The sequence below is a fragment of the Catharus ustulatus genome, chromosome 1, assembly GCF_009819885.2.
Source record: "Catharus ustulatus isolate bCatUst1 chromosome 1, bCatUst1.pri.v2, whole genome shotgun sequence".
In the NCBI taxonomy this organism is placed as follows: Eukaryota; Metazoa; Chordata; class Aves; order Passeriformes; family Turdidae; genus Catharus; species Catharus ustulatus.
Genome location: NC_046221.1, coordinates 153,002,805 through 153,029,844, shown reverse-complemented (window position 1 = coordinate 153,029,844; position 27,040 = coordinate 153,002,805). Strand labels below are relative to the sequence as shown.

The window sequence follows — 27,040 nt, the reverse complement described above, 5'->3', positions numbered from 1 at the left end:
CAATCATTCAAAAACCCATTCTTTTTCATAGATAACCTGCTCACATTGCATCTTTCCCAGGCACTGGCTGAGGATAACAGGGAGGAAGATCTCAGGAGATGCAAGACCAAGATCACTCTTCCCTTCACCTGACAACTGCCAGAAAAATATCAGGGACTCACAGAAGAAAAAGCACTGCTGCTTCTGCTGTAAGGCCAAAGCTGGGAATTTTGAAGTTATCAGACAGTGAACTGTTTTGACAGTAATTAAGAAACACCACTAAGCTCTTCTGAGCCAAACACAAACCACACAGCCTAGATCCATCAAGGCCAATGCAGAAACACTAATTTCCTAAGGTAAAACCAACGTGCTTCTCCAGGAAGAGAGTAACTGTAGAGTTGCCTTTTCCAAACCCAGAGGAAGCTGCTGGCACGCCTTCCCTGCAAAAGCAGACCTGCTGTGGAGAAGAGCATCTTGGCAAAATCTTGGATAAATCCTAGCCAAAGGTCCATCCTCCTACAAGCCAGGAGAGATGTGGGTGAGCTCAGTGGGCCTTGGGAGTATTGCAGCTGAGCTCCCTGCTGCTAACTGAAGGTGATGTGCCCTCCCTCTGGGTGAGGCTTTTGTACTCAGCCTTGGCACTAATGGCAGGCTCCAGAGCTCAGGGACCACAGCAAGCACCCTCGTGCACTTATCTGCACTGATGGGCTCTACACAAGAACAAAGTGCTTGATGCAGCTGCAGTGACTGTGAGATGCACACTGCTGACACCTGAAAGGGATCCAAGGACAACGGGGAAAGGAGTGCTGGGAGCTCCTTTTTCCTTATCCCCTTCCAATCACTGGAAATTTGTTATTGGTGACACAAAGAACGTTGTAGGATAAACTAAAGCACTCCAGTCTGGGCAGATGGTCAGCGCAGGATTGCTGCTGTTCTCTCCTGTCCTGCTGCATTTTTAAAGTTCACATGATTATCCTTCCCATTCTGCATTCATTTCCTAACGTGATTTGAAAGTGGGTCAAAATGAAACAATTGCCATTTTGCTGAAGCTTAAAAGGAAAAAATAGGAGAAAACTTAAACCCAATGTTTGCCCTCTCCTCATCCTCACTTTTCTTTTGACACTAACTTGTTTATGAGAAACCATTTAACTTGTGGAATGAGTAAATATTTTGATTACAAAAAAAAACTTAAACAAAACCAACAACACCCCCCCGCAAAAGACAAAACAAAACAAAAACAACAAAAAACCCAACACTGAAGAAAGAAAAGGGGGAAAATCACAGCTTTCTCAGTCCCAGGAAATACATCTTATTCATTCAAAACTTTGATTAAAATTCAGGCATTAAAGAAGTTTATTCCACAACCCCACCACTCTCATGTTTTCTGTAAAAATTCATACTTTTCACATGGTTCAAAGATACATAATGGATATGAGGTTTATAATTGCATCATCAGTCTTTCAATTAAAAACCAAACATGAAACCTTCTGCCATCCATTAGTGAATTAATGTCGAATAGGTTTGTACTTCAGTTATTCAGACAGCCAAAAGAAAAAAATAAGAAAAAACAGCAGCAAATCAATGAGGTTTGTGTCCAGGGAGGAGGAGGAGGCAGTTTTCCCTCAATATTCTGGACAGCCTTTCAAAGGCCCTGGAGCTTCACTGCCCGGGGAGTGCCAGAGCCTGGCATCCTCCAGGGTCCAGCAAGGGCTGCAGCCAGCAGGACACGTGCACACAGGAAGGGGAAGGCTTGGGGCTTGTCTGGCAGCTCAGCAGCCCTTCTGAGCAGCACATGGGCATCATCTTCTCAGCAACATCTACCTGGAAAGGGGATATGGGTTACAGCTTGTTACAAACAGTGCACTGCTGTCATCCTCTCAAAGCCCAGAGGTTTGGATTTGATTTTTACCCATTGCTGTTTATCCACTCAGATGCCCTGACCTGAAGCCATGGCAAAGTGGAAACATTTCTGGGGAGCTTAGAGATGGGAGGTTGGCCTCATGGTGAGCCATCAAGGGAGGCCATCCTGACAGCAAACTGAGACAACTGGCAAAGGAGTCATGGTGCTCCTTGTGAGGAGCACTGTGTGAGTGGTAAGAGCCCTCCCTCCATCCCTGCAAAGCTGCCTACCCCAGGACAGTTACCATGTTAGGACTCAGCCCTGAGGATGAGGTCACAGCTGCTTCCCAACATGGCACAGCTGGGATGGGATCAGCTGGGATGCAGGGAAAGAACTGGGAAAACATTCCATCAGGGTGAAAACAAACCTCTGCAAACACCTCCCTCCTTTCTGCGCACCTCACAAACAGAAATGCTGCAGAAGATGGGTTTGCTTTTAATAACCAACAAAATACCCCAGCTCTTTCTTATTAAAGACTTACCACTGATTGCTGTCCTTGTCTCTTTTCATACTGCTGTCCTTTCATTCTTCTGCAGGCAGGCAGAGGAATGCCCAGTGCTGCTCTGCTGGGGTTCAGCAAGTGGGTCAGGTTTGGTACAGGACCTCCAGAGACTGCTCAGTTGCAGAGAGCTGATTAAAGTTTCCATACTATTTTCATCTCAGGCGGTGTCAGGCGGTTCTTTGTTAGGTTCTTTGTCCCACTATCTCCTCATCACACACACAGGCAGTGAGAGGGGCGCTCACCTCGTGCAGCTTCAGACATTCGAGGCACAGGAGTCCACATCTCAGCCAGATTGCTGCTCTCCCACATAGCTGCTGGAGGACAACAGCCCATTACCAGAGGAAAAGCCAGATACCTTAGACACCTGTCCTTAAAATGAGATGGCTCCAAAGCCATGTTTTGTCCTGACAGTTTACACTATGCCCAGTGCAGAACTTCCCTACCCCAGGGATAGGTAGAAGGTGCTTTCCTTCTTTGAGGGAAGAAGGTGCTGGGGAGTACCAGAGTTCTGAGCATAAAGGCAGAAAAATCCAAATAATCCATCCTGCCTTCACTACACTGCTTATGAGTCCCTTTCACCCAAGACCTCTACATAGTAAACCCAATACTTTAGACTAAACAGCAATGCTAGAGACACATTTCCTCTAAAATCTGGAAAAAGACATAGAAATTCCAAGGGTTCCTCCATACCCCGAACCTGCTGATCAAAACTTTCTTCCTCTAGATGTGGAAATCAACTCACCCTCTTGCCAGCCTTCACCCCAATCAACCAAATAAACTGCATTCCTCAAACCTGGAGTCAAAGCAAACCCAAGTTATCTGTGGCTTTCCATTAATTCTTCCCCTCCCTTCTTCAAGTACAGACACCAGGCAGTGTCCCCCTTTAAAAGGACAAAGTCACGAGTCACATCCCTTTCCTACTTGCTCTCCAGAGTTGCAGGGTTCCTTTCTGTCTCACAGCTCCATCATGAGCTCACTCTCACATGATTTCACACATGAGGATCCCATGGATTCTCTCTCACTATGCTCCCAGATGGGCTCACACAAACTTCAGACAGAACCTGAATTCTTTGTTCCCAACTACACACATTCAGCTGCCATACATAACAGCGTGGGGTTGGTTCTTCTTCCACACTGTGCTGTTTAATCAGATCCCAGCCTACAGGGGCTGATGGCATCCTTGCTACTGAAGAGTGTGAGGAGCTATTCCCTGACACTGCCTTGCTGCAGGATCCCATGGCACACAATTCCCATGGGCTCTGCTGCAGCGATGCGCTGGTCCTCAGGTGTTTGTTAAATCAGGGCTGGCACAAGGCACCAGCCATTCCTGTGGTCACAGCAGGCCCACAATAACTAAGGCAGAGTTGCTTTGGCCACCCATACTGAAATTTAAATAACAAGCCCAATTTCATCCTCCTTCTGGAACAATTCGAAAGCAACACAGCATGATGAAAGGACAAGAGAACAGATGGGTTTTGTTGCCTGCATGCTACCAAGGCAAACTTTTCATGGAAACTCAACTCCCCCCCCAGAACACCCTGACTATGTGATTCATAAATTCTAAGAGCCGAGAGAAACCAGCAAAATTATTTTGTCTGTCCGCCTGCCTAATAAAGACCACAGAATTTCATACAGTGATTTCTGCCCAAAGCCCAGCAATTTGTGGTTCAAACAGAGTATCTCAAGCAGCCCACTGTCCAGCTTTGATGTGAGGATGTCCAATGAGGCGCTAACCACTTCCCATGCTGTCAAAAACTGGCTCTTCTACAGGTTGCCTGCATCTCTTCACCACTGCATAACTTCTGTAGCCTTCCCAAGGACATTAGAACTTTTAGGCATTTTTGCCCTCTCTGTCAAAAATCTCCAACCATCAAAAAGAGGAAAAACAGAGATTCTGAGGCACAAAATGCTAAGCAAATACACAGAAAAAGAAGGATAACAGAGAATCTCTATGTATCCTTCTGCTGTGATTACATGGATGAAATCTCTATTAAAATGCAACTCAAGGTCCACTCATTTTCCCACTCCAGATAAATCAGTGGAAAAATTATTTTGGTTCAAAACATAACAAAAAAATTCCAAATTTACACCTGTGCGACTTGTAAGGAAAGCACACTTGTTTGGTTACTTTTTTCTGCCACTTATAAAGCTTGCTACAGTTTCACAGTAATAAGTATTTCCACAGCACAGATCTTGAGTGAACAGAACAAAATCTACTTCCAAACTAACTCCTGGAAGATCAGCCTAGTAAAAAGACAGCTCACTGCTGTCACCCCTTCTGACTTTTTGTTTCCCAATTTCTGTGGTTGGTACCACCAATGGGGAAAGAAAATAATTTTTTGCCCCTTTTTAAGGAAAAAAAAAAAGAATGGCAGCAGTCCAGAAGGCTACAAGACCAGACTTCTCTAAGATGAAAAATATTTATGTTGAGCACAGAATTAATACAAGTACTTCTTCCTTGTTAAGTGCAGCATTTGATGACAACCCTGGTGATTAAGTTCCTCCACCCACAGATCCACAAAAGTCCAAGTAACAGCCTTGAGACTTCCCTGTAATATCAGCCTGTGCTGGAGGATGGGAGGGGGCCTCAGAAACCATCTCCTAAATCCACTCCAATTCCTGTTCACTAAGTAACCATATTCACGTGTAATAAAACCAGGCCAGAAGGTTCATTCCAACAGTGTCTTTTTACTGCCACTTTCGAAGAGATGCTTCCTCACCCTCTGTCTGCATTTGTGCTGTGGCCAAACTTGGGCTGAAAACAAATTGTCAGGATGGATATCTATGGTTCAGACTGTGCTGGGATGAGCCTGGCTCCATTTTCTGCTCCTCCCCCAGAGGGATTAGTCTCACCTGCAGAGCAGCTAAACGTGCAGCTCCAGCTCATGAAGGTGCAGGCTGGTGTGTGCTGCTAATAAAGGTACTGAGTGTTTGTGTAGGGTGTCTCAGGGGTGCTGAGCCCACACTTAATTGCACATTGTTACAGCCACACTTTCTGTGAGGTGACAGCAGTAACACCTCTGGCCATGGCTTTCCCAGCAGTCCATGAGGTCCTGCTACCACACCAGACACAGGACTATGGGAGCAGCATCCATGTGGAGAAGAACAGGACACGTAGGCTTATGAACCGGACACTCATCAAACAGGGCAGGTCTACACAAAACATCTGATGTTTTACTGCATGTGAAATTTCAGACTGTTTTAAGGCAGAGTGAAGGTGCTCTTCTTTCAGACTTCAGGCAGCACAATTTTGTGCACTGAAACTCTTATCAATTAAAACTCTATGTTAACGTGTATGAGTGCAATCCAAACTGACACGACCTGTGTGAAACAAAAGTGCACCTGAAGCAGGAACAGCTGGGGCCCATTTCTGTACACACAGACCTGCAGAAATCATCACATAAAGATGCTGTATGGCCACAGAACTACACTGACACTGAAAGAATTCAGACTTAACAGTGTCTCAGCTGAAAGGTATTGCTTCTGAAGAAACCAAAAGCACGGTTTTTTTAGGTCCTGGGTAACCAACAGTTAAAGCTTTGCTTTCAAATCATCCATCCTGAAGTGGTCATAGCAGGTAAAAGCAGCAATCCTCACTGTGCACAGTGCAGAAGATGGAGTGAAACCCCACAGCCAGTTTAAGTATAAGCCTCACAGTTTCCATTACTGCTACTGTAATGATTTTGCAACTCTCATATATTTTTCACCATTTCAGCTGCTGGTTTGTGGCAAATATTTGGGAAAAAAAAAAAAGAACCCAAAACCCCAGAGACTGCCCATCCTTGACAGGAACAGTCCTGGCATGCCTGGAATGTGCAAAACCACAAAAGAGCCATTTCTGTTCATATTACTCCTTATGAAATCCCCTTTTAAAGACGACACAGCACTGGAGGCTTTAGGCACTCAGCAGAGCCCTTATAGGATTGCCTTTTACTTTGAAATGTGACTTATCAGCCAAAGCCCAGGCGGGTTGGGGTATCTGACTGTTGTGCATTTTGCTTTGAACTCCAGACCGTTACGTGCACAGCCGCCAAACTGGTCAAGCCATTTTCCTCCCCTCCTTTGTTCCGAGGTTCAGGATAGATAAAAGCTGCACCAGGCTTGCTGTCTCACCAATGCCAATTTGACTGTTAATTTTACATTTAAAGAAAGAAGCAAATCATAAAACCCAACACCACACACAGTGATTATCATTGTTACCCACACAAAGGCCAGAACAACCACAGCATCATTCAACAAGGCCTGGGCTGCAGCGGCTATCTCTGGACACACATGAGAATGTTATTTGGCAATGCTGTTCTGCAGCTCTCTGACATGTCCTTTTCTGTTTCTGAATAGTTTTCTCAACCTTATAGCCTGTTGTAACATCAGCAGGGTGGCAGCCTGGTGAGAGCAAGGCTTTGATCAGCCCCATCCGCTTACAGGGACACCTATGGGGCACAGGCTGAGCAGATGCCCAGGGAAGCTGAGGAAGCCCAACCCCTGGAAATGTTCAAGGCCAGGGTGGAAGGGGCCCTGAGCAACCTGGCCTGATACAGGATGGCAAAGGAGTTCAACTAGATGATGTTTAATCACTTCCCACCCAAGCCAGGCTGTGATTCTATGTGAGTTTGCTTTGCTGGAGCAATGAAGTGATCAAGTCATGTTACTGCATTAGTCAAGTGCTGCCCACACCATCTCTTGAGGTGCCTCAGCTCCTGTTTAAGTTACTAGGTAAACTTTTTGCTGGCTTCTTTTTGCTTTTTATCTCTCTTTTTTCCATTCCTGAGGTTTCTGGGATCACCTTTACAGGCACATGGTAATCTGTAGTGTGAGGCTCATGTCTGGCTTGCACTTCAGAAAGCACCAGCTCAGTGCAGGATCAAGCTGGAACACAGGGACTGTTAACCCCAACTTCCAGCACTTACTGCCTTTTGTTTGTGCAGACTGACATGGAGCCCTGCAAAATGCAAGCACAGTAGTTCATAAGCAAGAGGTCTCCAGGACAAACACTAAAGACTGTAAGAAAGCACAGGAAAAGAAGTATCTTGTACAGAACTGAAAAAAGAAAAGATAAATACTACGCAGGAATTCCCCAGTGGGCTGAGTTTATCGGTGTGATTCTTTCAGGACTTTTTTTCTTGTTGTATCACCTTGATTTGCATACAAAGCATCTCTAACAGGAAATAGCATCTGTCCTGGAAAAAAAAAAAAAAAAAACAAGAAGGATAAGGATTTTTGCTGCCAAGAGTAAAATGTCTTTCAGCACCATATGACATCCCAGAAAGCCCCTCTCCTCACAAAAGCAACTTGCATTGGCACATTGCAGCTTTTCTTCACTCCTTGCTCTGCGTCCCATCTTAGGGGCAGCAGAGCATAATGCAGCTCCTCAGGAGAGCTTCCAGAGTTAGAAAATCTGAAAATGAAAGAAAAAACAAGCACAGCCCTGTATCCCAGCAGCTCTGCCACTCCTCCAGGGCAGGGACAGTTGTTGGGACCACAGGCCAACTGGACCTTAGAAAAGAAACTGCAGCAAAGACCAACCGCATACTGGGCTGCAGGAGCAGAAACAGCCAGGAGATCTCAGCACTCACGAGACTCCATCTAGACACTGCATCTTGTTTTGCTACAAGAAACACACAGACAAACCAGAGCAAGTGCAGTGGAGGAGCACAGGTGGATGTGCCCAAAGAGAAGAGGCTGTGGGAGCTGGGCTTGTTCAGTCAGGGCAAGAGATGGCTTTGAGGGATGCAGCAGCAGCCCCAGCACCTGCAGGGAGGTGACTGGGAACACAGCTGAGTTCACCTAAAGCAGGGCTTGACCAAAGAAAGTCATCAACAGCCTGGTCTGATCTCACAGCTGGCCCACCCAAGATCCCTTTCAGCCTATATTATCCTACTTCTAACAGCCACCAATGCAAAGGCTTTGGAGGAAAGCATGGGAATCACTCAGTCAAAGAGTTAGAGAAACAACTCAGGACCACAAAGGCCCAGAAGGCACCCCTGGGCACTGTGCCTTAGGCTCCTCTCAGGACATGACAAACCCCAGTCCTGCATGCAGTCCCACAGCAGTCCACATGCAACTGTCCATCTCAGTTGGGGTGTCAGTGGCCAAGGAACCTTTGTCCATGTCCCATCTGCAGCACACACACATCCATCCTTCTCCCCTGTGTACATCCATAAATGCACACACACTGTTACAGGGCAAGCAGGGTTCCCTAAGCCCATGGCTAGGCCAGTCACAAAAGGGCTCTCCATACAAGAGAGGTGGCAGCCTCTGCTCCACAGGATGGAGATGCCTCAAGAAGCCTTCCCTCTGCCCCACAAACTGCACAGCTCTGGTGCAGGATGACCCAGCTACACTGTCAACATGGCCACACCATCCTCTCCATCCCTTGTCTCATGAACAGTGCTGGAAAAATGCCTTTCATTCAGTCAAAAGAGCTTATGTTACTAAGGGACAGGAAATGTTCACAACTGAGAAGATGAAAAGGGACTTTACAGATAGCACTACCAAGTTCTAGCTTTTCAGAAGGTCCCATACAAACTACAAGATGACTGTCACATATGCTGGATGGGCAGAAGAGGAGGAGGTGGAAAAGAAGAGGTTCATTTTCTGTCATCAAGAAAGTCAGTGGCAGAGACATAAATCAACTTCCTCCCCACTATCCCCGAGTCTGGATGCTCCCTGTCCTCTTCATGCCAGGCTGTCTGTGCTCCTCATGTGGCACACTCCTTTTTGGAGACCATTGCCTAAGCAATGCCAGCTCCCCACCAGAAATCAGTCCTGATCAAATATCATCTCTCAAAAATGCAAACTTGCATCTGCATTAAAAAACCTGTCCATTTTTTTGATAATATGTTCACCAATGTGTTCTGAGATGTGGTTTTGTCTCACAGGAACTTAGAGACTCTAAGGGTTTATCCACATGTGAGTTTTTCTGAACACCTACCTATTCAAAGAGTTTTATTTTCAGTAGAGGGTATCAGACCACTCAGTTTCAACTTCTGCTGAAATTCCTGTGTGACCCAGGACAGCTCATTTCAAACAGTTCTGAATCCCATGGTGACTTGTGCTAAACTAAATTTCTGTAAGTGCACCCATACCAATGTCTGCATAAATCAGCAAGAAAACCACAGCTTCAGTCAAAATTAGTACCTCTGTACAGAAATAAAGACTGAAAAACCTCATCTCCAGCTCTTTGTTGATAGGTAAGCTCTTGAAGCCAGATATATCTCCAGAAACAGCCTCCCCCTCCTCTTTCCACCCTCCCATTCCTTCAATCTTTGAGCTAGGCCTCAGAGCAATACTTTGCAACCTTGTTTGCCAAAGGAGAAGGATGCTTTCTGTCTGGGAAGCCAGGAAGACTGTGCTGGAGCAGAGCAGACCCCGGGCATGCAATTACCCAGGCAGCAGCAACAATATGTTAATTCACTGGATCACTCTGAAATGAAGCACAGTGCAAGTCCCTGGAAAAAAGTGAAAAGGAGCCTGTTAAGGAAACTGTGTGAAGGCCTTGTGCTCAGCAGCCCCTTGGAGTCCAGACAAGGATGGACTTTGCACAGACATCATTTTTAGACCTGAACTGGCAGCCAGCACGCCTGCTCTTCCCACCGCAGGGCATCCAGCAGCAGTGACGGGAACCACGCTCAAGGCTGACAGGGGACATTCAGCAACATCCTTCTTTTTAAGAGCTGCAGACACATGCATTAGCCCCTGCAAGGGGCATCTGCAGAGCACTCATCCAGGGCAGATCACAGCCATAATGCCATGCATTCTGTCAGTGTCCAGAGATTTCTCACACTTTCAGGAGAGCAGTCTCCTCCTTGGTGTCTGCAGCTGCCAAGTTCACATCCCAAACTCAGCTCCTCTATCCACCCAGAGCTCCTCAGGTAACTCCTGTCCTCCAACAACAAACAACAAAGCCAGCATAGCTAGGAGAAAAGAAGCAGACTGAAATGGACCTTTGGTGAATTTGTTATGAGAAGTCAATGCCCTCAGAAGGTCTGCACTGACTGACTACCTCCTGGTGCATCATCCTTCTCCTACTGTTATTTCCTCTAACACCCAGACAGAATCTATGGCCTTGTGACAGCATCATGACAGACATAGTCTGCACTCCTGAAAACTCCAGAAAACTGGCTTCCCTCCTAGGGAAGAGTCACAAAAATCTCTGCTACCTCCCCTGTGTTGGACAGACTGCCCACCTGCACAGTATGAATGCGGATTCCAGATATCATAAATCTCCTTGAGGAGCAAGCAATGATTTCATCAAAGGCAAGGGTAGCTTAAAACCTGCATAGTCTCTTGTACAGAACTTTCTGTTGTAATCCCTACACAGATTAAACTCACCAAGTGGAAGAGTTGCACACCAAAGCTCTTTCTGCATAAGGCTGTTGACCACTGAGCTGATATATTGAGGTCAGAGGCTCATCTGTGCCGACACACTTCTTGAGGAATGAGAATGTGGCTTTCATGCATAAATACAGCTGTTACCCTGAGGAGCAAGGGGCGACCAGTTTTAATGCCAAGAAGTTTAAATTCAGTTCTTACATTGCACCAAAACTCCTGAGTTGCCGCAGAAATAGGATCAACAGCAGCAAACATCTGGAGAAAATCTTCTGCTGGCTTCTGCTATGCACTGGCTTTTTTGGAGACACGTTTTTGAGTGTAAGACTAAGACAAATCTTGTTTAAAAATGCATCTGTTTTTCACAGATTGAGTTTTGCTCTCCAAGGAGGTAGGAAAAGTAAAACACAAAAGTAAGCTGCAAAGACAACAATGCGTAGCTGTGAGCCCTGGCCTTCACAGAACCCCTGATGGCTGTCCCTAAATGGGAGCACTTCACTGCCAGATGACGTGTCCCAGACAAGATGAGTTTCCTGAAAAGCACTGACAACACACAGCTAAAAGCTCAGTTCAGACAGGCAGCGAAACAAGTCTGTTTTCTGGGTTTTGAGCTGAATATTCAACACTTTCCATGTTTGCTCTCACAGGTTATCTGGGCTGCACAATCAGCAAAACTGCAAAAACACTTTCTGGGGCTCAGCTACCAGGCAGTCTGTAATGGAGCTGTTCTGGAGGAAAACAGAAGTGTTATTGTGCTCACGGCTGTCCCAATACAATTAGTCATATGTGATGGAGAGATACGCGTCCTCACAGAGCTCTTACTGCCTTGTCAACAGATGAAGTCAAAATGAAAACATCCTAACTATCAACAACGACCTGAAAGCTGAATCATGAACCCTGAAAGCAGCCTCAATGATACAAAGAGATTTCTTCTCTGCAGAAGAAGACAGCTGGATTCCTTCCATCTGTCCTCTTTTTCTCCTTTCCATGTAATTTCTTGACACTGCTCAATGAAATAATGTTTCTTCTTTCATCTCTCCACTCGAGCAACCCTTCTTTCCTCCAGCTGAGCGATGCTGTAGGGCCAGGAGAAGAAACCACACTTGAGGCAATAAGAGGAAAAGGTCAAAGCTTGGGTGGTGGGAAGTAACATCCCAGTTTGTCTTGTCTGTGTGACCTCAGAGAACTTCCCCAGTGCTGCTTTGTCTCATTTCCCCACTTAAATAGCAAGTTCCCCACCATACCGGGTGACTACCTGGCCTGGTGTTAGCAATCTGGGCTTAGTCCTGACAATAATCAGAGGAGGCTGATGGTATGCCTAAGCATCCCTTACATGTCAGCATCCCATTGGGTCACACAGTGATATTCAGCACAACCCAGACCATGGTTTCATGCAGCACTTCTACACTTGTGCATTTCACAAACATCTCTGTCTAGTTCCAAAGGTCTTGGTAAACACTCCCTATCACAACAGCACCACTTCTATGCTGGAAGCTTAGGAAATCCACATTCTCTCTTCACCATTTAACAGACATGGCTTGACAGGACATAATTTTGCATCTACATTAATGAGAGATGGACAAGACTGTCAAACAAAAGTGTTGAGTCTGGCTCATGGCTGGTACCGGGGCAGAACATCAGAATGCCACTCAGTTGTTGGGACTTCTCTAGATGGAATGTTACCTGTCCAGGAGGCACCACACTGATCTCAAAGGGATCCTGTAATCACTTCAGGGAGGACTCTGGATCTACACATGCATTGCAGACCTGGGAGCAGCAATCCAGCAGTTCCTCTTGATAACCATTACAAAATTCATTTGGAAACAAATTTCTCTTTTGGAAGCCTCTTTCCTGGCACTGATAAATCTTTTGAGATGCAATTAACACTGCCAGGGCTCCAGCAAGGTACAAGGGGAAGCATGCTCTGCTCCATGCTGAGGGTGGGCAGCAAGACAAGGAGCCGTTCAGCGGCTCCACATCCATGTCAGAGCTCATAACAGAAAACAAATCCTCCAGATTCAGGTGATTCCCAGGCCAAGTCTCAACCAAACGCACACATCTGCACTCACACCAAAGAGCAGACACATCAAGACCGAAGAGCAATTGCAGTAGGTTGCCATGGCAGTGTGCATGGGTGATTTTATCACTCTTATCAGCTGCAACAGCATTTAAGCCCATTATCAGAGAACACTGGTATTTTTTTAAGGGTGTACCGGGTGGGAGAAGCAGAAAATCAGTGTCAGGCAGAAGACAGAAGTCAGTACACAAAGCAGGAGCCCTTGCTTTAAGCGAGCTGCCTCCCAAGGGCACACGGACATCGATCCAGCCCCGGGCTCGTGCTGGGGCTGGCAGCAATGCTGGGCTGCCCAGCAGCCCCAGCTCAGTGAGCCCTCCCCTGCACAGAGGGATGCACAGCCCTCCAGGGAGCACGGCAGCAGCAAGTGGAGGGCACTCGCCTGTGCTCTCCATGGAGCCAGGGAAGTAGGTCAATCCTTCTGCTTTGCTGAGCCTTTTGGCAGGTCGGTGCCGCGCTGCCGTCGCCGCTCGCAGCTCGTCACTTGTGCTGCATGACAGCCACGTCGTTCAGAAGTTAACAAATTCAATACATCTAATTAAATCAACCTTGGCATCCATTCAAAACTCATCTCCTGTTTTTTTTTTTCTGCCTTTTTATTCCCTACTGTTGGTAGTAAAGAGACCAAGTGAAGAGAGATGCAAGAAAAGGTTGCTAAGGAGCGAGCCAGTTTTTATCTCTTTCTTTAGCTCAGTTTTTTATCTCTTCTTTACTTCAGTTTTTATTTCCCTGCTGCTCTCCTGTCACAGAATCACAGAATCATTAAGGTTGAAAAAGATCTCCAAGATCACCAAGTTGTTGCAGAGATGCTTTGTTTTCCTCAAGGGAACGAAACAAATCCGCATGGCATCACTCCTTATGCCTCTTTCCTCCTCCCCTGCCCCAGACAAAATGACCTTTTCCACCTCCTTGAAGGCTTTGCAAACAGAATCCAACACACCCTGGCAATCCTTTGGCTCTGCTGCTGACACTTGCCATGCTGAACATGGACTTGGCAAGCAAGCTAAGCTAGCACAGCTGGCAAAGGGAGGGCACATCAAAGTGTGACCTGCAGCCTCTGGGCTGGGCTGGACACACTGCAAGGACACATCTTCCATCACCAGACTGAGCAAAGCCAGAAAGCAGCAGGGAGACCACTGGAAATGGCTCATGCCAGCCAGGGTCTCCTCTGGTTGCTCTCCCATGCAGTTCCTGACTTACACCATATGCCAGCACTGCTTGACAGATGGGATCATGAACATGGGATCACACTGGAGAAGCCATCCAAGGCAGGCTGGTGGATGGCCACAGAGCTCTAGCCAAACACCACAGGATGAGGAGCTGCCATTTGCCATCCTGGGTGACATCCCTGGCAAGTTGTCCACAGCTGCTCTCTTCCACAGACTGACAAGGTCACTGGGATCACCCTGTCCAATCTCCCATGTCTCTACACTATGGCAAATCCTTCCTCTTCCACCAAATCTTCCACTTCTGCCCTGGCCTCCCTGCCTTGTGACCATCACCTGGAAGTCAGGATGGTGACACAACCTGCTGCCTTTATGTGCTGTGACTAACAGATGCCAACAAAACTGCCATTCTCAGTTGCAGGAGTTTAGTTAAAGACATTTAGATCATCCCAGAAGAACACTCTTCTGGCTTGGATCCTAGGAGAAGGTTTACTGTTCTTCCATATTCTTCATGTTTTCTATAGCCTTGCTGGCCTGGGGAGCCAGGACTAGGGAATATGCAGGTGCCACCAGACCAAGACCATGCTGTTTCTTTCAACCAAGCATTGTTTCCTCCTTAAATTGACATGAAAGATCTCTCTGTCAAAGACAGTATCTGTATGGTGGCATAATGTACAGAAATTCATCTGCAGCCTGTTCCCTGCTTTCACCTCAAAGCCGTACTTGTCCTGCCTGCTCAAAATGCAGCTGTTTACCTTCCATGTCAGCACTATTGCATCTCCTTTAATCCACTCTCCTTCAAAATAGCTCCTAAAATACTCAAAACAGTTCTGGGTAGCTCTTCCTCCAGACTCCTGAAATGACATCGTGCTGTGGTGCTGCTTTGCTGGCCAGCAGAAGTTGGTACATTGGAAAAGCTCTGGCTCCCAGCACTGCAGCTGCTGCATTTGGTGATGTTCTCCTGGCAGGAAAGGACATTTCATGCAAAACCTACTGCTCATCCCTTCCTCAGGACTATGAAAATGGTCTTAAAAGCACTTTGAACTCCTCTGGTATGAAAGGCACCAGAAGAGTACAAAATATCCCTCTCCCTCATGGCAGAGGATGTCACACAAGTCTCTCTGCAAGCACAGGAAGTTGTTTCTCTGCAAGAAAGCAGCCCCTCCTCACACAGGAAAAATGATGTGTGATGCTCTGCCAGGTCAGGACCAACAGTCCCCTCTGACCCCTTCCTTGCCTTTTGCAGGTTGGCCATGCACACCCCAGGCTGCACACCAGCAGAGGAGTGCTCCTGGGCTGGCAGCAGAGGAGGGCAATTACCTTGGCTGCTGTGAAACAGCACATCTTCCCCAACAGCACCACTGTCTGCGAGTGTCTCTCCCATGTGCTAACTATTTGCTCTGTGAAAAATGCATTTACATTTCTATTTACATTCCCTCCAAACTGATCAGATTTGAGCAGGGCAGCTATGTGACCTCGTCCAACAGAAGCCTTCCCAGCCATGCCAGTGGCACTGGGTGCTGCATGAATGCAGAGGAAAGGGCAGCCCTGGAGGAGATGCAGATGGCATGTCTTGGGGAGATGACCCCAAGAGAAGCCAGGAAGAGCAAAAGCCAACAGTTGTTGCTCATGCTGCCCAATCAAGCAGTAACTCTCCTTTGCAGAGCAAAAGTTATCGAGAGATTCTGGTGGGTTTAAAAGGGGGCAGTGATGGGAGCTGCTCTGACTTTCAAACACAGAGAGAAATGGGGTAACCACTAAGTGCAGAGCAAACACCATAGTCTGTGGGGCTCTGGGCTCTTTGCAGTGGGTTTTGCAACTGGCTTTCTTCAGAGGATGAAGAAGTGTAAGAAAGTTCCATCTCTGCGTCGCATCAGCAATCTCTGTGTCTGCTCTGATCAGCAATGATACAGTTTACAATAATGTGATGTGGACTGCTGAAACACACCAGTTCTACTATGTAGACCTAGGAGCTGCTGGAGCACAGACAGGAGAGTAATGAATTGCACTTTCAGGGTGAGAAAGAAACCAGAATCTGTCTTTGACACTCATACACACAGAACATGTTAGCATGTGCAAGTGGAACAGTGTCCTTAGAAGAAGAGCCATCAGCTCAGCATCATCTTTGCACTCTATTTTACAAGTTTTCTCTTGCATGAACTTCTGATGCAAGAAGTCCAAAAATATAAACTAATTCTAATGTGTTTGCTCTTTTACAACATTTTGGTACAGGAGGAACTCAACAGTAGGGCAGGTGGACAAACCATGTGCCCTTGGAACAAACATCATCACCTAGGGAGCTTCACCACCCCTTTAGCAGCAATTTCTCTTTCTTGGATCTTCCTCTCTCCCAGTCCTAAATGTGGGTCCAAGGAAAATTATTAGCAGAGAAAGGAGAAAAAAATCCAGAGGACCAGGGTTCCCAATTCCTGTGCACTCTTTTATGTCTTCCAGGTAACACAAAGGAACTAACATCAGCCTGCTTCAGGGCTGGCCCAGGTCTCACCACAGCTGCTGCCAACCCCAACTCAGCCAGGACCAGCCTGCATGGACCCCCTACCCTTCCTCCCTTGCTAAAAAGGATCCTCATCATCCCCTTGAGCTCAGCCAAACCAACATGTACAAAGCACTGGGACAAGGGAGCAGCACAGGGCAGTGTGAGTGCTCAGCCAGCCCAAGGCAGAAGGCTGAGACATTTCACACCACTGCTGCCAATGTCTCCGCTGCCGGCAGCAACACTGCGGGGCCACGACAGGAAATTGGGTCTTAATCACCATCTCACTTTTCATTCCCCACTTCAGTTCTGCTATTTTAGCAGCTGCTGTGAGCTGGCTCCACACTTTCAGATGAGCAGCCGTTGGGGCACAGGGTTTAGTTTGAGCGTTTTCAGGCTGCAACTCCAAATGCAAAGAGAAAAATGAAGCTGGGGAGGCTCGGGGTACTGTAGTGATCTGACAGCAATCCAGGCTTTAGGACACAACCAAACAAGCACCAGTCTTGCACAGGCTGGCACTGCCTGGGACAGGCAGCCAGGCTGGTGAGGCCCTATGGGCAGGACACTGGCACTGTGCAGACCTGCTGACTGGGCTTGCTGCCCGCTTAGGACAGCTGTGTGACATGGGCCAGTGCAGATGTGTCTCCAGGTGCTTCCCCTCCTCCTTGTTCATAGTACATCTATACATCTGCTGCAATAGCAGGGTCAGCTGTAGCAGCTCCCTGCTCAACCTCTGCAGCAGCCAGGGACAACCCCTGCTGCAGAGGGGAAATCTGCTACCACCATAACCAGTGCAGATGGCAGAGCCAGCCCCATACACCTGCACCAGGAATCATCTAAAAGGATGATGGGACCTGGAAAGAGACACAGCCAGAGCTCAATGGCACAACCATCCCTGTGCACCAGCATAAGAATGCTCACCAAGTGCCCATCAGCCTGTGCTCCCCAAGCTCTCATGGCCTGTGGACCTCCAGAAGGCAAGTGTTAAAATTATGAACTCCTTGAGCCGAGACAGAAAGCAACCATTGCCACAAAACTAATTAAATCTTTGAGGAAAAGGACAGTATTTACTGTCCCTGTACTGCCTCAAACAACACTATTCCTGGAAAGATCCCACACTGTTCTTGTGCCATGCCCTCAAGTCCTACTTTGCCTCCCCTTCACATCCATAGCTCACATATGCAGTGGGTGCACAGACTGTGGGTGACTCAGCCACTGCCAAATTGCAAGTGACCTACAGGAGTTTTCCCTTCTCCAAGCTGGCCTTGATCTGACCACCATCTTCTCCAGAAATGGATGAAAGGTCAGATTCACTGCAAGAAGGGTCCACTAAACTTGCTTTAACACCCTCCCCTCTCCCCTGACAGCCCACCACAGCCTGGGGCATGAGCAGCACTACAGCAGGTGTAGGATTCATCTCACCCACCCCAGAGCCATCTGAAATATCCTATCTAGTCAAAATGAGCTGGCTGGGGCACGCCACATCTCATCAGAGAAAGGTGTTTGCAGCCTTGGCATCTGCATCCAAACAAGTCAGCACGGGGTGTTTGTGCAGGTGATGAAGAATCTGCCACGCAGCCAAGGAAGATGAAGGTGCAATTTGTTATCAGGGGTCCATCACACCTTAAACCCTATGGACAATGTTGACTAGACCTGCCCTGGCTGCACTGCTGACCTACATGGGGGGATGCCATGAGATGACTCCCACCTTGCCAACCAGTCAAATGTAAAAAAGCAGACACTTCCAGAGGGCAGAACTGCTCTCAAAGCCTAACTGACCTGACATGTCACTGCCTCCACCTCAGTGCACTTCTACCCTTTAATCCTCCACTGGCACAGCAAGGGGAGGCAGAATAGATATGCCACATTTCAGCTTCCCACCTGGTGCTCCAGTTCTCCCAGTAAGCAAAGACGGGTTTGTGCTCATACAGAGCAAGGGACAAGGTGCAGATGCACATTAGCTCATCCCTAGCCCTGCCTCTGTGGGTAGCAGCTTTTGTCAACCAGGTAGGTTGGGAACTAGGAGCAGCAACATCCCAAACAGCTCCACAGGGACTCATTTCACATGAGGATGGTTATCAGAGCGTGCAGATGAGTAGTACCTTCAGCACAGCTGTATTAACGCATCTCAGTTAAACTCCCTGAGACTCCAAGACAGAAAATGCCACATGGGCAGCTAATTTCCACCTAATAGCACATTTTCCTCTGGCAGAAGTTATAGACTGCAAGTGCTTCATGAGCCATTGCAGGAACATTTGTAGACGCTACTAAGGAACTCAGAAACTTAATTATCTCTTTTAAAATGACCTGTGTGATTTAAAAACCTATTTCGACTTTAGGTGCCCTGGGATCTGTAATTGTTCTACCTACTCACCAAACCCTCAAACATGCCCCCAAATCCACCCTCCCAAACTGACAGAGAAGAAAAACCCCAACAACCACTACTTATTCTAATCCACTACTTGCCTGAGCTTCCCAAACGATGGCTAGAGTAAAAATCTCCTCTACTGGGGTCAGTAAACTTTCAGCATGAACAAATGCCCAAGCATATTTAGACATAAAATATAAATCTATATATATTTAGGGAAGTTATTATGCTTCTCGGAAACTTTTTGCAATGCAATTACCAAGGCTCAACAGCAGTTTTTAGAGCCTGGTGGCAGTTCACAGCTTGAACCAAAAGACACACCATGCACAAACCCTCTTACTAATAATGGCCTGCAGGGCTGGAAAGCCCCTGTGCCTCTCTCAGCCCGTGTTTCATTGAGGTGACATGCCTGGGTGCTCGATTTGAATATGTATAGCTGAGACCACCCACGGGGAAGCACAGATCCTACCTCTGAGCTGCCATCCTGACCCCAGTGATGCAAGGTGAATGGGGCAGAGGCAAGTGTTCTCATTTCTCTATTCCAAAAATATTTCCACCAAGTGATGGTTAAAAGCACTCGTCAGAGGTTTGGGGCTTTTTTAGGTATGTCAATGCAGGAGGATATGCCCAAAGTGGAAGAACACACTGCTAAAACTCCTGATGCCCTGACCCTTGCTCTCACTGATTGATGCTACACGATCCCCAAAAGCCAAACTCCCATCCTTTCTACCAAGAGCAATGGTAGAAAATGAAATTTTAAAAAATTTAGTCCTGAGGTAGTTTCATAGCATGTGAATATCCCTCGTGCAGAGCCTAAATGGAGGAGGCCTTAAAGGCATTTTCTACTCTAGGAGGCAGGGACCTAATTGAGACTGTTACACACCATCATTCAGGGGTTTCTGCTGGAGCCAGATTATTTTACAAATGAGCAGGACCCAGTTCTTTACTCCAAAGTGCTGTAACTGTCTGAAGAGCAGAAGCTCCAATGAGTGTAGCAAAGTATCAAAATCACAGAATCACAGAATGGTTTGGGTTGTAAGGGATCTTCAAGGATCATCTAGTCCAAGCTCCCTGCTGTGGGCAGGGACCATCTCTCATTAGATCAGGTTGCTTTGAGCTTCATCTAGCCTAACCTTGACACACCTCCACTGGAAGATCCTGCCCCAGGCTGCTGCTGGTGAAAGGGACACACTGCTCAAGCCCAGCACCTTCATGGAAACCAAACATCCTCGGCAGTTTAAGGATGGTGTGCACCACAGGTGATGTCCAAGAGTGTGGTACAGGAGGGGTCCCAGCCATCCCCAGTGACAGCACCCACACACAGGTGGGTACACCAGGCAGAGCCATCACTGGCAGCGTGGCCCTCGCTGCAATGCTCCCTTGAAAGGTTCCTCCTTTTAGCTCCACTTTTCCCTCACTGCTGTATGGCTAATGCCACCTCAGTCCCCTGCCAGCCCATGTGGGTTAACACTTCCCCAGCAGCTCCTGCCATCCTGTACAAACTCCCCCCTCCACAGCTCTGCTCCTTTTGCATCTCTCCCAAGGGCAGGTTCCTTTCTCTTGCTCATCACTTCTTAAATCTCACACAGCCTTGAGGCCAGTGGTTTTGGAAGCAGAGGGAGGTTCAGACTCATGCTCTCAGGTAGCCTGCAAATTTGTCCCTGAATGCAGCAATTCCAGGGCCTCTCGTGGAGCTGAGTACATTGGGCACAACTCTCACTTGCCATTGAGTCAACATGGGGGTTTTTTGCACTTTACTGCAGCCAGTATTTTGCCCTTAATGATTCAAAAGTAACATGCTGCAACAGCAGTTGCCTTACCTGTTTCTGTACCTTCTGGTTTGTTCTGCTGAAGAAGGGGTATAATGGCTCTGAAAAAAAACACAAACAAAACCAAAAAACCCAAAGAATCGAGGAAAGTCACTAATAGCATCTGTTAAAAAGACAAATATTGCATGTCCTGAAGAACAGCTATAAACCTGCAGCGTTTCAACACTAGCTTTCATTTCAAGGTGACATGAGCTGCCCCATACACTGCACCTCACTCAGGGAAGCAAAACCTCCCCTCTGAACCCTTTAGATGGAAAAACCAATGAGAGAAGGTGCCAGAGACCCAAAGTACATTCAGAGAAAAGTATGGAGAGTTAAATTAAGGTTCCTGGCTCTTGGCATCATGCTACAGCTGTTATAAAACAGGATATCCATCTCAGCAGCACAGCTATCAATACTCCAGCATGAGTCATCTGCAATACTTATCTAATGGTGAGTAAGCTGCTCCTGTCGGTCATACTTTCCAGATAAATCTGTGAAGAAAACAAGAAGGAAGAAAAAAACCTATCAGAACCATGCTATCAAAGAAGCAAAATGTAGGGGATGGTATCTGGCCATCAAGACAGCACCCAAAGTGGCACAGAGAAATGTGGTTTGGGGGTCATTGGATGAAACATGCACACCAGCAGCCCCAAGACAAATATTAGGGTCCATATGGAGTATGAGTGAAGTACCACTAAATCAACCATAATGTGACCCTTCCTGCTGGTGGATGCCTCAGCCAACACCTATGGCAGGGGCTGAACACGACACAGCTTTTGGCACTGGGACTCCAACACACAGACCTGTCAGTCTGAGGGCTTCTGCTCATCACTCCCTTGCTTGGCAGTGACTGATTGTCCAAGTGGGGACACAGTGCTCAGGAAGAGTTGCTTTGGGTCAGTGTCTTTAACATCCTCAGCAGCAGGGAAACCTCAACCCAGCCATCCACTGGGTGCAAAACAATCCTGAACATGGGGGATGCTTGCCCACCTCCCTCTGTTTGACTAAAGCACAACAACTAAATTGCAAATAATTCAATGGTGAAAATAACGACAGAAGAAGATAAAGACACCACCTTTCAAGTCTGTTTGATGAAAGCAGCCCTGAATGATTGCACAGGCTCATTTGCACCCAGTCACATGTGACTTTTGTGTTTGCTGCCTGCCTATGCCTTGTAGAATTTGGTGAGCTACAGCAGCTGAGGCCAAGCCTTAGAGGAGTGTTTCACAGAGAAATCGCTGCTGGGGAGGTGGAGGAAATACCCCACGGGTCTCCCAAGGGGGTATGGGTGCCTCACAGAAATTTCAGAGGGGAGCTGGGGAGCAGGGGCTGCGAGGGGAGAAAACTCCAAACACCACCCCAACTTCACATGCCAGAAAGTGAGAAAACCCCATGTATGAATCACCCTGTGCTGATTCTCAGAAGTGTTTCACACAGGCTCCATGCAGGCTCCTGCCAGAACAGAGGAGCCCATTTGCAGTTCTTGTAGCCCAGCTGTGAGGCTTTGTGGGCATGGGGATCCCAGGGTGGGCACGATGCTTCTGTTGGCTTGGCTGCAAGCGGGGAGAGGCACAAGGGCACGGCTGTGGGGACCAACACAGATCCACCAAACCTCACCATCTCCACACCCAAGAGTGAAGCCTGAGATGGCCACATTTGTCTCCTCCTACCTGGAAGGGACTGGAAAATAAGAGCCCTTGTCACAGCTAGCATTTCACAGAACTGCAGAATGGTTTGGGTTGGAATTTAACCTTAAAGATCACCTTGTCCAAATCAAGTGCCTCGGGCAGGGACAGTTTCCAGGCACAGTAGACAAGGTTGCTTAAAGCTTCATCCTGGTCTTGAACACCCCCAAGCATGGGGCATCTACAACTTCCGTGGGCAAACTGCTACAGCATCTCACCACCCTCATGATAAAACAATTTCTTCCTCATGTCCAGACTAAACCCAGCCTCTTTCAGTATGAAGCCTCTCCCCCTTGTCCTATCACTCCATGTCCTGGTCAAAAGTCCCCCTTCAGACCTCTTGTAGCCCCTTTGGAACACGTGTTCTAAGGTCTCCCCAGAGCCTTCTCTTCTCCAGGCTGAACAACCCCAGCTCTCTCAGCCTTTCCTCACAGGTGAGATGCTCCAGCCCTCTGATCCTCTCCATGCCTCTTCTGGACCTGCTAAAACAGGTCCATGTTCCCCTCTCACACTGGGACCCACTGCTCCCATTTCACACTCCCCCAGCACTGCTCAGGGTGAGCTCTGTTTTCCCTGCCTGCCCTGGGGACAAAGGCTCTTGTCAGACACGTGCAGGAACTGACACAATCAAGAACAAGCCAGACTGTTTTTTCTCTGGGTTAAATTTTGTTCAAATCAGTGTTGCAGTGCTGCAAGATCCCATGCACCCAGGCACCACCAGGGATGGGACAGAAATCAGTATGAGAGAGTAAAGACAGCAGGACCAACCCCTGTGCATGGGCACACTCACACCAGGTGGAAAGAGCCACATAACCACAGCCTCACACAGCCATTCTCAGCACTAGATTTTATCAGCCCTGAAATAAAACTGACTTCTGGTCCTTCACTGGACCACAGGCTCTGTATAGGGACAGCCATTTAGAAATAAAACCAGGCCAACTTAATCTCTCCTGAAACCTCAAACTTATTTTCATATACACATTTTTCTTCCTTTTTCTTTTAATGGGATTGAGAAGGGCCTCCCTGAAGCATGAACTCCATAGGAATACACCTCAGGCAAACACATAATCCTGCTCAGAAACAAACCAAACACCTTAATCTCAACAGTCTTGTTAAAAAGCTTCCTCAAAAATTAGAAACTTTCTTTTTATCTTCAGCCTAATTACCACCATAAGAGGTGAGATCCATTTGTTCCTGAAGCATCAGCATTCATCTCCTCCCTGATACATCAGCAGCGGGCTGAACAAGCAACCTGCTGCTCCAGGCTTTCCCATCCCAGCTCTTCCTGTCCACCTCTTCCCATCTGAATTTATCTGAAGAACACAAGAACTGGACTCAGTAAGCACTCTTGGGAAGATGACTTTCCTCTGAGAAACCCTCCTGTTTTTCTAGGTTCTCCTCTGAGCTCCTACTGGAGTTTTTTAATTCTGGGTTTAGCATTTTTTGTTTTAGCTATGCTGTATGATCAAAATTGCCTTTAAAATGTCTAAACATGCATTTCATATGAAATTGGTACACAGGGAAGAGGGGAAAAAACTAATATTTCCTTGCCAAGATGCAAATAAAATGTTGAGTAGGAACTGAACTGGCCACAGATGTAATCTAGCCCTGTCAGTGCTTTGGAGCATGTGTGATATAATATTAGACCCAAATTAGGAGATTCCTGCAAATGAAAAGAGCATTTTCATTTTTTGGTGAAAGAAAAAAAAGAGAAAAAAAAAAAAAAGAAAAAGAAAAGAAGAGAAGAGAGGTCTATTTGGTGTAATATAGCATTTAGCCTGGCCAGTTTTGCAGGAATAAAAAGAACAAAATCAATAATAACCTACGTAGAAACCTATCACAGTTCTGCACATTTCCACTGGTAAATAAGCGTAGCTGTATGACAAGGATTGCTCATCTGTATTACAAAGCAAAGGCAAACAAATGTGTGCTTCCAGCTTTGGACCAAGGCTCTGGAATTTACAGAAGCAAGGAAAAATCAACAGGGGCTTTGCCTGAATAAAGACCGCTGGTTTAAGCACACATGGCTTGTGCCAGTGCTCAGCCTGGCTTGCATGCGTGTGTGCACAGTTAAAGATAACTATCTCGATATATTTATATCAAAGAGGGAGAGCAAAAAAAAACCTTGCATGCAAAAGAGGGTGACGTTCACACAGATCTTGCAGATCTGGAGGCAACCGAGCAGCGCTCTCACAAGAGGTCACAGCTCTCGAGTTAATTACCCTCTGACGTGGGCCCTTCTCATGGGGAGCTCGTTTGGCTGTCCCTACAGCTGCTGCTGTACACAAAGCTGGTGCAAAAGTCACACAGCAAGCATGCAGTGAGGCGATGCAGCACTGCAGTCATCCAGCTCCTCCTAGAGAAAATTCCTGGGTTCCATATTTTTGGGCTTGGAAACTCAGAGATTGGATTCTTAAAACAAACTGTGAAAACACTCAGTTCCTCCTAACTATTAAGGTGTCTGTTTGCTTAGGTAGCACCTTTGTGCTGGTACTGGTGAAGCAATTGTGTATTTAATGGAGCAAAATTGCAGTCAGTGATGGAATTCAAGAGAACTGCAGCTCAGCATCATTTCCTCTGCAGTCATCTGCTGGATTTGCATCTGGTTTGGTCATTCAGCTCCAAGCAGCTGCTCCAAGTGCACCTCCCACTCCCTCCAGTAACTAGTAATTCTCTTGGGGCGTAAATGCAGCCATCACCTAAGATGTTTGCAGCCATTAATTAAATTCCTGCTGCAGGTACTGCGAGATGCTGCCTCTCTTCGAAAGCAGCAGCCCTGACTCAGCACACACCAGGGAGAGACCGAGCTTCTTCACTTTCTTGAAAGGTCAGCAAGGGAACGCCCCGGAAACCCTGAGAAGCAACACCTCGTCCTCAACCCAAGTACAGGAGCTGTGTTTAGGCAGCTGACTGATCACAAGAGCTACAAGGACACGTGCCTGCTCAGCAGCAACCAAGTGGAAACGCGGATGCCTTTTATTAGCCACCCTTGTATTTAACTTGGCTCGGAAAAGCATGCTGCTCCGCTGGTGGGTCCTGCAGCGTATGGAAGAGCAGTTATTAGGGAAGCTAATTACAAACAACGTGGATACTTAGAGGGCTAAAAATAGCGTGGTGTATTAATAGATGGAGTGAAAACTGGGACACGGAAGATGACGATTCTGATCTGGAGCGCAGCAGCATCCTACATGATCTCGGGAAATTCTCTTCATCTGTGTATATTGTTTTCACAGTTTAAAAAGCAGGCAGGAAAATCTCTTCTCAGAAAGGCTGAGAGGCTGAATTCCTCAGCATCCAGGAGCAATGACAGGTCCTCTCTTGTATCTCCACACAAGTGGAAAATATTCCTGTGTCAGCCCAACTGGCTCCGTGACAATAATTTCATGCCATTTATGTGGCAACTCAGGTGACAGTTCCCAGAAAGCTGTAACATTTACCTTAAATACCTGAGTTCACTAGTCACTGATCAAAGGAATGCAGCCTTTGGAAATGATTTCCAGTTGACCTGGAGCTGCTGGAGCAGAGTGGCAAGCGAAGCCCTCAGTGCCCGTCACCGATCTGCAGACAGGAAGACCACTGCAAAGGGGGAAGCATCTGACTCACCTATTCCATGCAAACTTTTGCCAATTTAGAAATCTTATGATTTGCATCTAGCTAATGACCAGAGACACAAAGACTTGTAATGACATCATAAACCCCTCTGCCTCCCCACCAGACAAGCACCTGAGAGCACACACATGAGAAATCAAGCTCTTCCATCCCCCAATCTGCAGCCTCCCAATCTGATAACAAAAGCAAACAAGACCCTGACTACCCTTCTAGGCTGGACAAATACCACTGCTGTGCTGGAGAACCTCTCCTGAACAGCAGGAGACTACACCAGCCATCAGAAGGAAAGGACAGAAGGAGCCAGAGCTTGTGTCCCAGTGCCAAACCTGGCCAGCCCTGCAGGCAGCACACAGGCTCCATCTCCCCAGCTTCCAGCTTTCCTTGAAACATCACAGTGCTGCTGGCTACATGCAGGATAGTGAGATGTGTGCAACCCCTGGTCCATACATGCAAAGCTCTATTTGTGTGGATCAATGCACTGCTCCAGGATGCCAAATTCACCCCTCTACATCTATCCCTCTGTTTCTACAAAGAATAAAAGCAAAAGGTCTTTAATAATGATGCAACTGCTGTGTTATAAGAGATCTGCATGACTCCTAATAACTACAATGTAACATACCTTAGTGAGTAAGAAAAAGGAGTGGAAAATTAATGTGCATTTGCAGAGGGATTCATCTATTTATTTAAAACAGAGGGCATACCTCTGAAATGAGACAATGCAATCCCATGGTCAGTGACAGTTCTACTTCACAGTGATGTAGAAGAGATAAGACTCTGCCCTTGAGTGTTTTGTTACCTTCTGCTCAAGAGTTCAAGATTATAAAAAAACAAAAACCCCAACAACATACAACAAAAAAAAAACACTGTAAGAAAACATAAAAGCCACAAACCATACCAGTTTCAATACAAACAAACAGGAATGTTTTCTTTAGCCTTTTCTACCATGGAAGGAGTGAGATAAGTGGACCTTTCATATGTGTTGTGAAAACAGCTGCAAGAAGATAACAAAAATTGAAATATATGTCAGATGCAACTGTCAGCTACTGGCATCTCAGGCTGCAACTGTTCCCACGCTTAATCTCCGAGATGAGCAAACAAAAGCATCTAACAGGGCTTCCAAAAAT

General features: G+C 46.9%; 1 long non-coding RNA gene across 2 annotated transcripts; it reads right to left on the bottom strand.

The window, feature by feature from the left end:
* Nucleotides 1-1,306: 1,306 nt before the first annotated feature.
* LOC117001864 lies at nt 1,307-21,109 on the bottom strand. 2 transcript variants are annotated; one of them, XR_004419171.1, is made up of 3 exons: nt 20,632-21,109; nt 2,361-2,695; nt 1,307-1,800 (listed from the first exon to the last, which is right to left on the bottom strand). It is a non-coding gene; the product is annotated as an uncharacterized LOC117001864 (long non-coding RNA). The 2 variants fall into 2 exon arrangements; XR_004419172.1 differs by having other exon boundaries at nt 2,361-2,692.
* Between the last annotated feature and the right edge of the window lie 5,931 nt (nt 21,110-27,040).